This window comes from Nerophis ophidion, linkage group LG04 (genome assembly GCF_033978795.1).
Source record: "Nerophis ophidion isolate RoL-2023_Sa linkage group LG04, RoL_Noph_v1.0, whole genome shotgun sequence".
Taxonomy (NCBI): Eukaryota; Metazoa; Chordata; class Actinopteri; order Syngnathiformes; family Syngnathidae; genus Nerophis; species Nerophis ophidion.
This window is the reverse complement of record NC_084614.1, coordinates 6,140,522-6,158,324: the sequence shown is the minus strand read 5'-3', so window position 1 is coordinate 6,158,324 and position 17,803 is coordinate 6,140,522. Positions and strand designations below refer to the sequence as shown.

The 17,803-nt window shown below is 43.5% G+C and overlaps 2 long non-coding RNA genes across 2 annotated transcripts in view; one reads left to right on the top strand and one right to left on the bottom strand.

The window, feature by feature from the left end:
- Positions 1-57: 57 nt before the first annotated feature.
- Positions 58-11,600, top strand: LOC133550794 (uncharacterized). Its single transcript, XR_009806377.1, has 3 exons — positions 58-4,491; positions 4,579-4,642; positions 11,517-11,600. It is a non-coding gene; the product is annotated as an uncharacterized LOC133550794 (long non-coding RNA).
- The window catches only part of LOC133550795 (uncharacterized), a 21,844-nt gene continuing 15,617 nt past the window's right edge, over positions 11,577-17,803 (bottom strand). The window contains exons 3-4 of the long non-coding RNA XR_009806378.1: positions 16,252-16,345; positions 11,577-11,979 (exon numbers count right to left, since the gene is read on the bottom strand). This is a non-coding gene — a long non-coding RNA (uncharacterized LOC133550795). The remainder of the gene's footprint in view (positions 11,980-16,251; positions 16,346-17,803) is intronic.

Here is a 17,803-nt window from a genome sequence, read left to right as displayed (position 1 = left end):
GAGTAGTCCTACGCCTACAAGTATGTGAGGAAGCAACATTGAATAGGACTATCTTAAGAGTAGTTCTAGGCCTGTAGGCCTAACATTGAATGGGACCATCTTAAGAGTAGTCCTAGGCCTGTAGGCCTAACATTGAATGGGACCATCTTAGAGTAGGTCTACGCCTACAAGTATGTGAGAAAGCAACATTGAATAGGACCAGCTTAAGAGTAGTACTAGGCCTGTAGGCCTAACATTGAATAGGACCAGCTTAAGAGTAAGTCTAGGCCTGTAGGCCTAACATTGAATGGGGCCATCTTAGAGTAGTTCTACGCCTACAAGTATGTGAAGAAGCAACATTGAATAGGACCAGCTTGACAGTAGTACTAGGCCTGTAGGCCTAACATTGAATGGGACCATCTTAGAGTAGTTCTACGCCTACAAGTATGAGAGGAAGCAACATTGAATAGGACTATCTTAAGAGTAGTTCTAGGCCTGTAGGCCTAACATTGAATGGGACCATCTTAAGAGTAGTCCTAGGCCTGTAGGCCTAACATTGAATGGGACCATCTTAAGAGTAGTTCTAGGCCTGTAGGCCTAACATTGAATGGGACCATCTTAGAGTAGTCCTACGCCTACAAGTATGTGAGGAAGCAACATTGAATAGGACCAGCTTAAGAGTAGTTCTAGGCCTGTAGGCCTAACATTGAATGGGACCATCTTAGAGTAGTACTACGCCCACAAGTATGTGAGGAAACAACATTGAATAGGACCATCTTAGAGTAGTTATACGCCTACAAGTATGTGAGGAAGCAACATTGAATAGGACCATCTTAAGTGTAGTTATAGGCCTGTAGGCCTAACATTGAATGGGACCATCTTAGAGTAGTTCTACACCTACAAGTGAGGAAGCAATATTGAATAGGACCAGCTTAAGAGTAGTTCTAGGCCTGAAGGCCTAACATTGAATAGGACCATCTTAGAGTAGGTCTACGCCTACAAGTATGAGAGGAAGCAACATTGAATAGGACCATCTTAGAGTAGTTCTACGCCTACAAGTATGAGAGGAAGCAACATTGAATAGGACTATCTTAAGAGTAGTTCTAGGCCTGTAGGCCTAACATTGAATGGGACCATCTTAAGAGTAGTCCTACGCCTACAAGTATGTGAGGAAGCAACATTGAATAGGACCAGCTTAAGAGTAGTTCTAGGCCTGTAGGCCTAACATTGAATGGGACCATCTTAAGAGTAGTCCTAGGCCTGTAGGCCTAACATTGAATGGGACCATCTTAGAGTAGGTCTACGCCTACAAGTATGTGAGAAAGCAACATTGAATAGGACCAGCTTAAGAGTAGTACTAGGCCTGTAGGCCTAACATTGAATAGGACCAGCTTAAGAGTAAGTCTAGGCCTGTAGGCCTAACATTGAATGGGGCCATCTTAGAGTAGTTCTACGCCTACAAGTATGTGAAGAAGCAACATTGAATAGGACCAGCTTGACAGTAGGTCTAGGCCTGTAGGCCTAACATTGAATGGGACCATCTTAGAGTAGTTCTACGCCTACAAGTATGAGAGGAAGCAACATTGAATAGGACTATCTTAAGAGTAGTTCTAGGCCTGTAGGCCTAACATTGAATGGGACCATCTTAAGAGTAGTCCTAGGCCTGTAGGCCTAACATTGAATGGGACCATCTTAGAGTAGTCCTACGCCTACAAGTATGTGAGGAAGCAACATTGAATAGGACCAGCTTAAGAGTAGTTCTAGGCCTGTAGGCCTAACATTGAATGGGACCATCTTAGAGTAGTACTACGCCCACAAGTATGTGAGGAAACAACATTGAATAGGACCAGCTTAAGAGTAGTTCTAGGCCTGTAGGCCTAACATTGAATAGGACCATCTTAGAGTAGTTATACGCCTACAAGTATGTGAGGAAGCAACATTGAATAGGACCATCTTAAGTGTAGTTATAGGCCTGTAGGCCTAACATTGAATGGGACCATCTTAAAGTAGGTCTACACCTACAAGTGAGGAAGCAATATTGAATAGGACCAGCTTAAGAGTAGTTCTAGGCCTGAAGGCCTAACATTGAATAGGACCATCTTAGAGTAGTTCTACGCCTACAAGTATGTGAGGAAGCAACATTGAATAGGACCATCTTAGAGTAGTTCTACGCCTACAAGTATGAGAGGAAGCAACATTGAATAGGACTATCTTAAGAGTAGTTCTAGGCCTGTAGGCCTAACATTGAATGGGACCATCTTAAGAGTAGTCCTACGCCTACAAGTATGTGAGGAAGCAACATTGAATAGGACCAGCTTAAGAGTAGTCCTAGGCCTGTAGGCCTAACATTGAATGGGACCATCTTAGAGTAGTCCTACGCCTACAAGTATGTGAGGAAGCAACATTGAATAGGACCAGCTTAAGAGTAGTCGTAGGCCTGTAGGCCTAACATTGAATGGGACCATCTTAGAGTAGTCTACGCCTACAAGTATGTGAGGAAGCAACATTGAATAGGACCAGCTTAAGAGTAGTTCTAGGCCTGTAGGCCTAACATTGAATAGGACCACCTTAGAGGAGGTCTACGCCTACAAGTATGTGAGGAAGCAACATTGAATGGGACCATCTTAGAGTAGTTCTACGCCTACAAGTATGAGAGGAAGCAACATTGAATAGGACTATCTTAAGAGTAGTTCTAGGCCTAACATTGAATGGGACCATCTTAAGAGTAGTCCTACGCCTACAAGTATGTGAGGAAGCAACATTGAATAGGACTATCTTAAGAGTAGTTCTAGGCCTGTAGGCCTAACATTGAATGGGACCATCTTAAGAGTAGTCCTAGGCCTGTAGGCCTAACATTGAATGGGACCATCTTAAGAGTAGTTCTAGGCCTGTAGGCCTAACATTGAATGGGACCATCTTAGAGTAGTTCTACGCCTACAAGTATGTGAAGAAGCAACATTGAATAGGACCAGCTTGAGTGTAGTTCTAGGCCTGTAGGCCTAACATTGAATGGGACCATCTTAGAGTAGTTCTACGCCTACAAGTATGAGAGGAAGCAACATTGAATAGGACTAACTTAAGAGTAGTTCTAGGCCTGTAGGCCTAACATTGAATGGGACCATCTTAAGAGTAGTCCTAGGCCTGTAGGCCTAACATTGAATGGGACCATCTTAAGAGTAGTTCTAGGCCTGTAGGCCTAACATTGAATGGGACCATCTTAGAGTAGTCTACGCCTACAAGTATGTGAGGAAGCAACATTGAATAGGACCAGCTTAAGAGTAGTTCTAGGCCTGTAGGCCTAACATTAATTGGGACCATCTTAGAGTAGTACTACGCCCACAAGTATGTGAGGAAACAACATTGAATAGGACCAGCTTAAGAGTAGTTCTAGGCCTGTAGGCCTAACATTGAATGGGGCCATCTTAGAGTAGTTCTACGCCTACAAGTATGTGAGGAAGCAACATTGAATAGGACCAGCTTAAGAGTAGTTCTAGGACTGTAGGCCTAACATTGAATAGGACCATCTTAGAGTAGTTCTACGCCTACAAGTATGAGAGGAAGCAACATTGAATAGGACTAACTTAAGAGTAGTTCTAGGCCTGTAGGCCTAACATTGAATGGGACCATCTTAAGAGTAGTCCTAGGCCTGTAGGCCTAACATTGAATGGGACCATCTTAAGAGTAGTTCTAGGCCTGTAGGCCTAACATTGAATGGGACCATCTTAGAGTAGTCTACGCCTACAAGTATGTGAGGAAGCAACATTGAATAGGACCAGCTTAAGAGTAGTTCTAGGCCTGTAGGCCTAACATTAATTGGGACCATCTTAGAGTAGTACTACGCCCACAAGTATGTGAGGAAACAACATTGAATAGGACCAGCTTAAGAGTAGTTCTAGGCCTGTAGGCCTAACATTGAATGGGGCCATCTTAGAGTAGTTCTACGCCTACAAGTATGTGAGGAAGCAACATTGAATAGGACCAGCTTAAGAGTAGTTCTAGGACTGTAGGCCTAACATTGAATAGGACCATCTTAGAGTAGTTCTACGCCTACAAGTATGTGAGGAAGCAACATTGAATAGGACCAGCTTAAGAGTAGGTCTAGGCCTGTAGGCCTAACATTAATTGGGACCATCTTAGAGTAGTACTACGCCCACAAGTATGTGAGGAAACAACATTGAATAGGACCAGCTTAAGAGTAGTTCTAGGCCTGTAGGCCTAACATTGAATGGGACCATCTTAGAGTAGTCCTACGCCTACAAGTATGTGAGGAAGCAACATTGAATAGGACCAGCTTAAGAGTAGTCCTAGGCCTGTAGGCCTAACATTGAATGGGACCATCTTAGAGTAGTCCTACGCCTACAAGTATGTGAGGAAGCAACATTGAATAGGACCAGCTTAAGAGTAGTCCTAGGCCTGTAGGCCTAACATTGAATGGGACCATCTTAGGGTAGCTTAACACAGGACAGAAACTGCAGACTAAGTCATCTACATTCTCTTCAGGAATAGAATAAGGTTGGTCACATTTCACTTTCCTTCTCCTCTTTGAAGTCCAAAATGCCCTCACCCAAACGTCTGCTTTTATTCGCCACCATTTTCTAGAATCTGCTCTGTCCTTGTTCTGACTGGGCTAACAGGAAGAGGACGCCATCTAGGACCACATCAGGTATGCATCACTGGGGACATGATACTAGCGGCAAAACATCCGTCTTATCTTGGCAAAGAAATAATAGATCTATGTTAGCAAATCCATTTTTGCCCACACCTACTTTGCTAAAACACTACCGGTGACTTAGTTGTCTGCTAGTTTGTGGGAGCTAAATGTTGCCGTGGTCACGGCGGTGGTAGACCAGGACAGGAACTTGGTGCTTTTCACTACCATTGATGTCTCCTGAAGTCCTGAAGGTGTTGATGGCAAACTTGATGTATCTGCTCATGCTAACATCCTATCTTTGAAGGACCCCAGAACTCTTTACTGTCTGGTGTCCAAGTCCATGAGCAGCATCCAGACTGAGGTGACTGGAAAGGCTAGGCTGACTTCATCAAGTAGTCTGCTAGTGGTGCTAGGAGTGGTTTGGTCCAGACATGTTCTCTGGGAGTGAGTCAGCAGCGGCATTGACCAAACACGCAGCTCACTTTAGGAAGTCTGGCCTGGCTTGGTGGGGGTCCAGACTGTATGCCTGTCCTGGCACAGTGGGGGTATACACTGTATGCCAGTCCTGTCCTGGGACGGTGGGGGTCTAGAATGTATGCCAGTCCTGTCCTGGCACGGTGAGGGTCCATACTGTATGCCTGTCCTGTGTTGGCACAGTTGGGGTCAAATCTGTATGCCTGTCCTGTGTTGGCAAGGTGAGGGTCCATACTGTATGGCTGTCCTGGCACGGTGGAGGTCCAGACTGTATGCCTGTCCTGGCACGGTGGAGGTCCAGACTGTATGCCTGTCCTGGCACGGTGGGGGTCCAGACTGTATGCCAGTCCTGTTCTGGCACGGTGGAGGTCCAGACTGTATGCCTGTCCTGGCACGGTGGAGGTCCAGACTGTATGCCTGTCCTGGCACGGTGGAGGTCCAGACTGTATGCCTGTCCTGGCACGGTGGGGGTCCAGACTGTATGCCAGTCCTGTCCTGGCACGGTGGAGGTCCAGACTGTATGCCTGTCCTGGCACGGTGGGGGTCCAGACTGTATGCCTGTCCTGGCACATTGGGGGTATACACTGTATGCCAGTCCTGTCCTGGGACGGTGGGGGTCCAGACTGTATGCCTGTCCTGTGTTGGCACAGTTGGGGTCCATACAGTATGCCTGTCCTGTGTTGGCAAGGTGAGGGTCCATACTGTATGCCTGTCCTGGCACGGTGGAGGTCCGGACTGTATACCTGTCCTGGCACGGTGGGGGTCCAGACTGTGTGCCTGTCCTGGCACAGTGGGGGTATACACTGTATGCCAGTCCTGTTCTGGGACGGTGGGGGTCTAGACTGTATGCCAGTCCTGTCCTGGCACGGTGAGGGTCCATACTGTATGCCTGTCCTGTGTTGGCACAGTTGGGGTCAAATCTGTATGCCTGTCCTGTGTTGGCAAGGTGAGGGTCCATACTGTATGCCTGTCCTGGCACGGTGGAGGTCCAGACTGTATGCCTGTCCTGGCACGGTGGAGGTCCAGACTGTATGCCTGTCCTGGCACGGTGGGGGTCCAGACTGTATGCCAGTCCTGTCCTGGCACGGTGGAGGTCCAGACTGTATGCCTGTCCTGGCACGGTGGGGGTCCAGACTGTATGCCTGTCCTGGCACATTGGGGGTATACACTGTATGCCAGTCCTGTCCTGGGACGGTGGGGGTCCAGACTGTATGCCTGTCCTGTGTTGGCACAGTTGGGGTCCATACAGTATGCCTGTCCTGTGTTGGCAAGGTGAGGGTCCATACTGTATGCCTGTCCTGGCACGGTGGAGGTCCGGACTGTATACCTGTCCTGGCACGGTGGGGGTCCAGACTGTATGCCTGTCCTGGCACAGTGGGGGTATACACTGTATGCCATTCCTGTTCTGGAACGGTGGGGGTCTAGACTGTATGCCAGTCCTGTCCTGGCACAGTGGGGGTCCAGACTGTATGCCTGTCCTGTGTTGGCACAGTTGGGGTCAAATCTGTTTGCCTGTCCCGTGTTAGCAAGGTGGTGTCCATAGTGTATGCCTGTCCTGGCACGGTGGGGGTCCAGATTGTATGCTTGTCCTGGCACGGTGGGGGTCCAGACTGTATGCTTGTCCTGGCACGGTGGTGGTCCAGACTGTATGCCAGTCTTGTCCTGGGACGGTGGGGGTCTAGACTGTATGCCTGTCCTGGCAAGGTGGGGGTCAAGACTGTTTGGCTGTCCCGTGTTAGCAAGGTGGGATCCATACTGTATGCCAGTCTTGTCCTTGGACGGTGGGGGTCCAGACTGTATGCTTGTCCTGGCAAGGTGGGGGTCAAGACTGTTTGGCTGTCCCGTGTTAGCAAGGTGGGATCCATACTGTATGCCTGTCTTGGTACGGTGGGGGTCCAGACTGTATGCTTGTCCTGGCATGGTGGGGGTCTGGACTGTATGCCAGTCTTGTCCTGGGACGGTGGGGTCTAGACTGTATGCCAACCCAGTCCTGGGACGGTGGGGGTCTAGACTGAATGCCAATCCTGTCCTGGGACGGTGGGGGTTCAGACTGTATGCCTGTCCTGTGTTGGCATGGTGGGGGTCCAGACTGTATGCCTGTCCTATCACGGTGGGGGTCTAGACTGTTTGCCAGTCCTGTCCTGGGATGGTGGGGGTCTAGACTGTTTGCCTGTCCTGTCACGGTGGGGGTCCAGACTGTATGCCTGTCCTGTTTTGGCACGGTGGGGGTCCAGATTGTATACTTGTCCTGTTTTGGCACGGTGGGGGTCCAGACTGTATGCATGTCCTGTTTTGGCACCGGGGGGGTCCAGACTGTATGTATGTCCTTTCACAATGGGGTTCTAGCTTGTATGCCTAGCCTGGCACGGTGGGGGTCTGGACTGTATTCTGGGATGTTTACTGGCAATCAAGTCTGACTGGGTGTTTGCTGCTCTCAGCCCCTGCTTTAAGTTAGCCCTGATGGTTCTGAGATAAATAGTCTAATAAGGGTAGTTTAATGGTGTTAGTGTAATATTGGCTGTTAAATTACGGTGGTTAAACAATTAACTATAGTTAAATACTGGTAGTTTAATGGTGTTAACATATATGTTTAATTATGGTAGGTTAATTGTGTTAATGTAACATTGGTAGTTAAATAATGATCGTTGCAACAACTGTAATTTTACTACTGTGGTAATTTAAACTGCAATTCAATTACTGCGGCAGTTTAATGAAGTTTGTGCAATATTGGTAGTTTAACGGTGGTTTAAATTACTGTAATCAAACTATCGCGGCAGTTTAATTGCAGTAGTTTAACTAATTGGTAGTTTAAACTACTGTGGTAGTTTAGGTACCGTAGCTTAATTGTGTCTGTGTGGAATTGGTAATTTAATGGTAGTTTACTCACGGTAGTTTAACTACCGTGGTTAAATTGTGACTGTCTAGATTTGGTAGTTTAAACAAATGGTATTTGTGTTGAATTGGTGTTTTAATAACATAGTTTAAACTACTGTGGTAGTTGAACTACCACTGTAGTTTATGTACGGTAGTTTAACTACTGGTTTAATGGTATCTGTGTAGAATTGGTAGTTTGAACTACCGTGATAGTTTAATAACGGTAGTTTAAACAACCATGGTAGTTGAACTACCGTAGATTAAACTACCGTAGTTTATGGTGACTGTGTAAAATTGGTAGTTTAAACTACCATGGTAGTTTAACTACCGGTTAAATGGTGTCTGTGTGGAATTCGTAGTTTAATAACGTAATTTAAACTACTGTGGTAGTTAAACTACCATAGTTTAAACTACTGTGGTAGTTTAATAACGGTAGTCAAACTACCGTAGTCAAATTGTGTCTGTGTGGAATTGGTAGTTTAGCAGTCGCTTAAACTACCGTGGTAGTTAAACTACCGTTAAACTACCGCGGTAATTTAACCACCGTAGTTTGTGGTGTCTTTGCATAATTGGTAGTTTAACGGGAGTTTAAACTACCGTGGTAGTTTAAACTACCGTGGTAGTTTAATAACGGTAGCTAAACTGCCGTAGTTGAATTGTGTCTGTGTGGAATTGGTAGTTTAATAACGTAATTTAAACTACCGCGGTAGTTTAACTACCGTAGTTTATGGTGTCTGTGTGGAATTGGTAGTTTAACGGTAGTTTAAACTACCATGGTAGTTTAATAACGGCAGTTAAGCTACCGTAGTTTAGTTTATGGTGTCTGTGTAGAATTGGTAGTTTAACGGTAGTTTAAACTACCACGGTAGTTTAACTACCGGCTAAATGGTGTCTGCGTGGAATTGGTAGTTTAATAACGGAATTTAAACTACTGTGGTAGTTAAACTAACGTAGTTTAAACTACCGCGGTAGTTCAACTACCGTAGTTTATGGTGTCTGTGTGGAATTGGTAGTTCGACGGTAGTTTAATAACGGTAATTAAACTACCGCAGTTTATGGTGGATGTGTAGATTTGGTAGTTTAACGGTAGTTTAAACTACCGTGGTAGTTTAATAACGGTAGTTGAACTACCGTAGTTTATGGTGAATGTTTAGAATTGGTAGTTTAACAGTGGTTTAAACTACCGGTTAAATGGTGTCTGTGTGGAATTGGTAGTTTAATAACGTAATTTAAACTACTGTGGTAGTTAAACTACCGTAGTTTATGGTGTCTGTGTGGAATTGGTAGTTCGACGGTAGTTTAATAACGGTAGTTTAGCTACCGTATTTTATGCTGTCTGTGTAGAATTGGTAGTTTAACGGTAGTTTAACTACCGGTTAAATGGTGTCTGTGTGGAATTGGTAGTTCAACAGTAGTTTAAACTACCGTGATGGTTTAATAACGGTAGGTAAACTACCGTAGTTTATGGTGTCTGTGTATAATTGGTAGTTTAACAGTAGTTTAAACTACCGTGGTAGTTTAATAACGGTAGTTAAGCTACCGTAGTTTAGTTTATGGTGTCTGTGTAGAATTGGTAGTTTAACGGTAGTTTAAACTACTGTGGTAGTTGAACTACCGTAGTTTATGGTGACTGTTTAGAATCGGTAGTTTAACGGTAGTTTAAACTACCACGGTAGTTTAACTACCGGCTAAATGGTGTCTGCGTGGAATTGGTAGTTTAATAACGGAATTTAAACTACTGTGGTAGTTAAACTACCGTAGTTTAAACTACCGCGGTAGTTTAACTACCGTAGTTTATGGTGTCTGTGTGGAATTGGTAGTTCGACGGTAGTTTAATAACGGTAATTAAACTACCGCAGTTTATGGTGGATGTGTAGATTTGGTAGTTTAACGGTAGTTTAAACTACCGTGGTAGTTTAATAACGGTAGTTGAACTACCGTAGTTTATGGTGACTGTTTAGAATTGGTAGTTTAACAGTAGTTTAAACTACCGGTTAAATGGTGTCTGTGTGGAATTGGTAGTTTAATAACATAATTTAAACTACTGTGGTAGTTAAACTACCGTAGTTTATGGTGTCTGTGTGGAATTGGTAGTTCGACGGTAGTTTAATAACGGCACTTTAGCTACCGTATTTTATGCTGTCTGTGCAGAGTTGGTAGTTTAACGGTAGTTTAACTACCGGTTAAATGGTGTCTGTGTGGAATTGGTAGTTCAACAGTAGTTTAAACTACCGTGATGGTTTAATAACGGTAGGTAAACTACCGTAGTTTATGGTGTCTGTGTATAATTGGTAGTTTAACAGTAGTTTAAACTACCGTGGTAGTTAAATTACTGTCACCACCACCATCCTCCTGACTGATTTGTTCCTCCACCACCATCCCCATCACCATCATCTTGACTGATGTGTTCCTCCACCACCACCACCATCCTCCTGACTGATTTGTTCCTCCACCACCATCACCATCATCTTGACTGATTTGTTCCTCCACCACCACCACCATCACCATCATCTTGACTGATGTGTTCCTCCACCACCACCATCATCCTCCTGACTGATGTGTTCCTCCACCACCACCACCTTGACTGATGTGTTCCTCCACCACCACCATCTTGACTGATTTGTTCCACCACCACCACCATCATCATCCTCCTCCTGACTGATTTTGTTCCTCCACCCCCACCACCATCATCCTCCTGACTGATGTGTTCCTCCACCACCACCACCACCACCATCACCATCATCTTGACTGATGTGTTCCTCCACCACCACCATCATCCTCCTGACTGATTTGTTCCACCACCACCATCATCATCATCCTCCTCCTGACTGATTTGTTCCTCCACCCCCACCACCATCATCCTCCTGACTGATGTGTTCCTCCACCCCCACCACCATCATCCTCCTGACTGATGTGTTCCTCCACCACCACCACCACCATCACCATCATCTTGACTGATGTGTTCCTCCACCACCACCATCTTGACTGATTTGTTCCACCACCACCATCATCATCCTCCTCCTGACTGATTTGTTCCTCCACCCCCACCACCATCATCCTCCTGACTGATGTGTTCCTCCACCCCCACCACCATCATCCTCCTGACTGATGTGTTCCTCCACCACCACCACCACCACCATCACCATCATCTTGACTGTGTTCCTCCACCACCACCATCATCCTCCTGACTGATGTGTTCCTCCACCACCACCACCTTGACTGATGTGTTCCTCCACCACCATCATCATCCTCCTCCTGACTGATTTGTTCCTCCACCCCCACCACCATCATCCTCCTGACTGATTTGTTCCTCCACCACCACCACCATCATCCTCCTGACTGATGTGTTCCTCCACCACCACCATCCTCATCCTCCTCCTCCTCCACCACCACCACCACCACCACCCTCCTCCTCCTCCTCCTCCACCACCTCCACCACCACCCTCCTCCACCACCACCACCATCCATCCTCCTCCACCACCACCTCCACCACCACCCTCCTCCTCCTCCTCCTCCTCCTGACTGCATTACAAAAAAGAGAAACAAACGGTTAAATGTATTCAAATTATAACCTGGGATCAATTTGATTAAAAAACAAATGACATTCAATTAAAATATTTGTGATTTCATTTACAATTCACATAAATTATTATTTAAATTGTATTATTATATTTTTTTTCAAAGTTTTTATTAAAAGTATTTACAAATGTTTTTTTTCCTTCAGATGATTTATTTAGTATGTATGTTTAATACAGCTGCACTGAAGATGATTGTAATGGTTTTAACTGCAAAGTAGTCGTTAGTGTTAATTATTGATGTGAATGAATGATGATCGACTTTAGTCATGAGAGTCTTAGTCATGGTCTTCCCTCACCTTCAGACTGCATGCAGACCACCACTCCCACCTAGGTGACACGCATGCAGGTGGGGAGACAGCAGAGTTGTACCTTGATGCAGGCCAGCATGGAGTCATCATCATCACAGGCAGCATCGAGATGAAGCTGCGAGGACACAGAGGAGGCAGATTAGTCCATGACAGCCCATTCATGGAAGTCCACACCCTGAACAAACTACAGTTTTACAAGCACATTTACCCGAGTGAACCATTATTAACACATTGATATTGATATATGTACATATATATATATATATTTGTACATTTGCATATGCAAATACATAAGTATATATATACACACACACATATATATATATAGATATACATATATACCTACATACACACATATGTACAAATATATACAAACATCCATACATTAATACATACACATATACATATAAATACACAAATATATATATAGAAGCATTTTAAGGGGGTCAAATAACAGCTCAAAGAGGCAAAAATGACATTTTTTAGGAGACTTTGCACAGGGGTTCTTTGAAGGCGCGTAAAATCAAAACCTGAGAACTTATCAAAACTCTGTTCTATACTTTTAATCAGAAGGGTTCAATCTCTCTCCTGTGCGAGTTTGAAGCCAAAACCACAAATGCACTCAGAGGAGATAATGTTTGAAGAAAGGTGACCGGTTTTTACAAAACTTTTGTTTTGAAGGGGGGATTGCAAACTTCCTGTTGATTTTTGTTGGGGGTTGTCAATCTATGAAATGTAGGTCTAAGCGAGACCTACATAGAGGTTTTTCTTTCATGTCTCTCTGACATTCTTACCGGAAGTTACAAGCAGTTTTGTCTGTGTTTTCTTCCTAGGAGCAGTTTTTTCAGTGTTTTATTCAAAAATAGCGCTAGAGCGCAATTTTGAGTTTTGGGTTTTGTTTTTTTCATTAGATCACAATATTCGCCAGTCCTTATGTGTGCGCCAAGTTTGGTGACTTTTGAAGCATTTTAAAGGGGTCAAATTACAGCGCAAAGAGGCAAAAATTGCATTTTTTGCTAACATTTTATTTTGAAGGTGTTTTTGCCAACTTCCTGTAGATTTTTGCTGAAAGAAGTGAGTGTATGAAAATTGGGTCTAAGTCAGACCTACATAGGAGTTTTTGTTTCATGTCGCTATGACATTCTTAACAGAAGTTACATGCAGTTTTGTCTGTAATTTTTTCCTAGGGGGCGCTAGAGTGCAATTTTCATTTTGGGGGATTGGTTGCTTAATATGTTGGGAAAGTTTGCTATACCGACGTGTGTGTCAAATTTGGTGAGTTTTGAAGCATGTTAAGGGGGTCAAATTACAGCGTGTAGGTGCGGAATAATAATAAAACGTTACAGTTTCAATAGGGTCCTTGGCCCGTGGGCAGGGCGGACCCTAAAAAAACGCACCAGTTTCAATAGGGCCTGCGGACCCTAAATAATGTCACTGTAAGTCAATAATGCTAACACAGACACTTGTAAACACATCAGCATACTAGCCTTTGCTAACAACACTAGCACGTTTAATGCTAGCTTTTTGGATCATTTGGAATTTCCCCACCTAAAAATAGTGCGTTTTATTATTTGGCTCCATCTTAGAACATTGCTAACTTGTCCTATGTCATCATGCTAATGTTATAATGCTAGCTTTTAAACTAATTATTAGGGTCCTTGGCCCATGGCGAAGGACTCCACAGGAGTCCTTTGCCATGGGCCAAGGACCCTATTGAAACTGCTGTTTTATTATTATTCCGCACCTACACGCTGTAATTTGACCCCCTTAACATGCTTCAAAACTCACCACATTTGACACACACGTCGGTATAGCAAACCTTCCCCAACATATTAAGCAACCAATCCCCAAAAATGAAAATTGCACTCTAGCGCCCCCTAGGAAAAAATTACAGACAAAACTGCATGTAACATCTGTTAGGTATGTCATAGCGACATGAAACAAAAACTCCTATGTAGGTCTGACTTAGACCCAATTTTCATACAATCGCTTCTTTCAGCAAAAATCTACAGGAAGTTGGCAAAAACCCCTTCAAAATAAAATTTTCGCAAAAATTCTATTTTTGCCTCTTTGCGCTGTGATTTGACCCCCTTAAAATGCTTCAAAAGTCACCAAACTTGGCGCACACATAAGGACTGGCGAATATTGTGATCTAATGAAAAAAACTAAACCCAAAACTAGAGCTATTTTTGAATAAAACACTGAAAAAACTGCTCCTAGGAAGAAAACACAGACAAAACTGCTTGTAACTTCCGGTAAGAATGTCAGAGACATGAAAGAAAAACCTCTATGTAGGTCTCGCTTAGACCTACATTTCATAGATTGACAACCCCAAACAAAAATCAACAGGAAGTTTGCAATCCCCCCTTCAAAACAAAAGTTTTGTAAAAACCGGTCACCTTTCTTCAAACATTATCTCCTCTGAGTGCGTTTGTGGTTTTGGCTTCAAACTCGCACAGGAGCGAGATTGAACCCTTCTGATTAAAATTGTAGAACAGAGTTTTGATAAGTTCTCAGGTTTTGATTTTACGAGCCTTCAAAGAACCCCTGTGCAAAGTCTCCTAAAAAATGTCATATTTGCCTCTTTGAGCTGTTATTTGACCCACTTAAAATGCTTCTAAACTCACCAAACTTGACACACACACCAGGTCTGGCAAAAATTGCGATCTGATGAAAAAACCTAACCTCAAAACTCAAAATTGCGCTCTACCGCCCCCCTAGGAATACAACACGGACAAACAGCTCCTAGGAAGAAAACACAGACAAAACTGCTTGTAACTTCCAGTAGGAATGTCAGAGAGACATGAAACAAAAAACACTATGTAGGTCTCACTTAGACCTACATTCTAATAATTAACATACTTTAGCAAAAATCAACAGGAAGTTTGATGTTTTCACTTCAATACAACAACTGCATTACTTTCACAATGCATTAGATTCTCAAAATAGTGGCTCCAAGGCGTCTTCTAACGCTTATCCGGCCGTGGGTCTCGGGGGCAGCAGCCAAAGGCGGACCCGACCAATGCTGCTTGCAGCTTTAATTTTTGTTTAAACCTAAAAATCATGGATTGTGACGTCTTGGGGAATTTAGGGTTAGCGTCCCTTTAAAAACATGAGAACATAGAATAATATTCTCAATAGTGGGAGCACATGATTGGGACTGTCCACGTTGTTTGGTTCTAAAGCTGCCCTAAATAATGAATGTATGTGTCAACCCCGAGAGGGACAAGCAGTAGAAAATGGATAAATAATTTATGGGTTTATTTTGGCTGACGGCCATAATGTTTTGTGTTCAACAAATAGTTTCCTAAAACCCCAACAAGGGAAACTTTAATGTTTGTGCTATGGCGCCATCTTTTGGATAAGTTAGTCCCGACAGGTGCGGTTGGTCGGAAATCTACTTCCTGTTTAGTGCCGGCAGTATTATTTTAAGTCCGTAGCATTTCTACTCGTATGGATTCTTCGCTCATCACTCCAAGCAACATTTGTAAGTTTTACAATATCACAAAAACAATTCTTACTTGCAAAAGTCGGAGTGTTTTCATGCATATTTATACCTGCTATCTTAATGTAACCAAGCTAGCCTGATTAGCATTAGCTAACACAATTACGAGTGTCCGCTATTATTATTAACTTACGACGGCATTCTTTTTGTATTCTTTCACTTTCACAAATTAGTCTGTTTAGCTGATTGGAGATTTAGCTTGTGCAGCGAGTGGGTCCATGACTTCTGTTTTGTTTGCTCAGACGTTTTACTGCCCTGTTACAGACAATGTTTAGGAACATTTAAAGTATGTGCGTAATATTTTGGTGAAATTATCTGATTTCACAACATATATATCTGTGACTTACACATGGAGACTTACTTGCAAAAGTCGGAGTGTTTTCATGCATATTTATACCTGCTATCGTAATGTAATCAAGCTAGCTGTATTAGCATTAGCTAACACAATTACGAGTGTCCGTTATTATTATTAACTTACGATGGCATTCTTTTTGTATTCTTTCACTTTCACAAATTAGTCTGTTTAGCTGATTGGAGAGCTAGCTTGTGCAGCCAGTGGGTCCATGACTTCTGTTTTGTTTGCTCAGACGTTTTACTGCCCTGTTACAGACACTGTTTAGGAACATTTAAAGTATGGGCATAATATTTCTGTGTAATTATCTGATTTCACAACATATATATCTCTGACTTATATGTGTAAATATAGTTCTAGAATGTGGTGGGTGTGGCTTATAATTTGGGGCACTTAATATTGAACTGCAGTTGGTCAAACTGACGTCATGTGACGCACACACACACACACAGTGAGATGAGATGTGACATGTTGAACAAATATGCGCCCTGAGCGGCGGAGGATCATGCATGATGTCACAGTCAGCTGACCTTTCCGTGGATGACATGATGGCTCACAACCCGGACGCCAAAGGTTTGATTCCCTGACATTTCAAATGGGATGTTTGTTCCGTCTCACAGCTTCCTGTTACAAAAACAAATGTGGTTTCAAGAAGGTGCTCCGGACTTATTCCTTGCACACGCAGTCTTAGTAGAACACACAAGTATTTCATTAGCAGGTGCTATTGTGTATCTTAGTGTGTGACATACATAGACAGTGTTTAGCAGGTGCTATTGTGTATCTTAGTGTGTGACATGCATGGACAGTGTTTAGCAGGTGCTATTGTGTATCTTAGTGTGTGACATCCATGGACAGTGTTTAGCAGGTGCTATTGTGTATCTTAGTGTGTGACATACATAGACAGTGTTTAGCAGGTGCTATTGTGTATCTTAGTGTGTGACATACGTAGACAGTGTTTAGCAGGTGCTATTGTGTATCTTAGTGTGTGACATCCATGGACAGTGTTTAGCAGGTGCTATTGTGTATCTTAGTGTGTGACATGCATGGACAGTGTTTAGCAGGTGCTATTGTGTATCTTAGTGTGTGACATGCATGGACAGTGTTTAGCAGGTGCTATTGTGTATCTTAGTGTGTGACATACATAGACAGTGTTTAGCAGGTGCTATTGTGTATCTTAGTGTGTGACATCCATGGACAGTGTTTAGCAGGTGCTATTGTGTATCTTAGTGTGTGACATCCATGGACAGTGTTTAGCAGGTGCTATTGTGTATCTTAGTGTGTGACATCCATGGACAGTGTTTAGCAGGTGCTATTGTGTATCTTAGTGTGTGACATGCATGGACAGTGTTTAGCAGTTGCTATTGTGTATCTTAGTGTGTGACATGCATGGACAGTGTTTAGCAGGTGCTATTGTGTATCTTAGTGTGTGACATACATAGACAGTGTTTAGCAGGTGCTATTGTGTATCTTAGTGTGTGACATACGTAGACAGTGTTTAGCAGGTGCTATTGTGTATCTTAGTGTGTGACATACATAGACAGTGTTTAGCAGGTGCTTTTGTGTATCTTAGTGTGTGACATACATAGACAGTGTTTAGCAGGTGCTATTGTGTATCTTAGTGTGTGACATCCATGGACAGTGTTTAGCAGGTGCTATTGTGTATCTTAGTGTGTGACATGCATGGACAGTGTTTAGCAGGTGCTATTGTGTATCTTAGTGTGTGACATACATAGACAGTGTTTAGCAGGTGCTATTGTGTATCTTAGTGTGTGACATACGTAGACAGTGTTTAGCAGGTGCTATTGTGTATCTTAGTGTGTGACATCCATGGACAGTGTTTAGCAGTTGCTATTGTGTATCTTAGTGTGTGACATCCATGGACAGTGTTTAGCAGGTGCTATTGTGTATCTTAGTGTGTGACATGCATGAACAGTGTTTAGCAGGTGCTATTGTGTATCTTAGTGTGTGACATGCATGAACAGTGTTTAGCAGGTGCTATTGTGTATCTTAGTGTGTGACATACATAGACAGTGTTTAGCAGGTGCTATTGTGTATCTTAGTGTGTGACATACGTAGACAGTG